This window comes from Nematolebias whitei, chromosome 1, assembly GCF_014905685.2.
Source record: "Nematolebias whitei isolate Nwh7 chromosome 1, NemWhi1, whole genome shotgun sequence".
In the NCBI taxonomy this organism is placed as follows: Eukaryota; Metazoa; Chordata; class Actinopteri; order Cyprinodontiformes; family Rivulidae; genus Nematolebias; species Nematolebias whitei.
The window spans coordinates 37,967,578-37,968,151 of NC_056498.1; the positions used below are offsets into that span (position 1 = coordinate 37,967,578).

At 24.0% G+C, this 574-nt stretch overlaps 1 protein-coding gene across 1 annotated transcript in view; it reads right to left on the reverse strand.

Annotated features, from left to right (window-relative positions):
- Nucleotides 1-574, reverse strand: part of LOC119411061 (zona pellucida sperm-binding protein 3) — a 15,464-nt gene that overhangs the window by 12,804 nt on the left and 2,086 nt on the right. The gene's annotated exons all lie outside the window — the stretch shown is intronic.

Here is a 574-nt window from a genome sequence, read left to right on the forward strand (position 1 = left end):
TATACATCTCTATCTCTATATATCTCTATCTATACATTATCTCTATAAATCTCCATATATTATATAAATCTATTTATACATCTCTATCTCTATATATATCTATATCTATACATCTCCATATATTATATAAATCTATCTATACATCTCTATCTCTATATATCTCTATCTATACATTATCTCTATACATCTCCATACATTATTATACATCTATACATCTCCATATATTATATAAATCTATCTATACATCTCTATCTCTATATATCTCTATCTATACATTATCTCTATACATCTCCATAGATTATTATATAACTATCTATACATCTCTATCTCTTTACATCTCCATACATTATTATATAACTCTATCTATACATCTCCATATAATATTATGTAAATCTATCTCTATACATCTCTATCTACACATTATCTCTATACATCTCCCATCTCTATTCATCTCCATACATTATATAAATTTCTCTATGCATCTTTATACATCTCTATACAGTATCTCTATAAATCTCTATCTATACATCTCTGTAAATTGTTATATACATATCTATATTTATACATCTCTCTC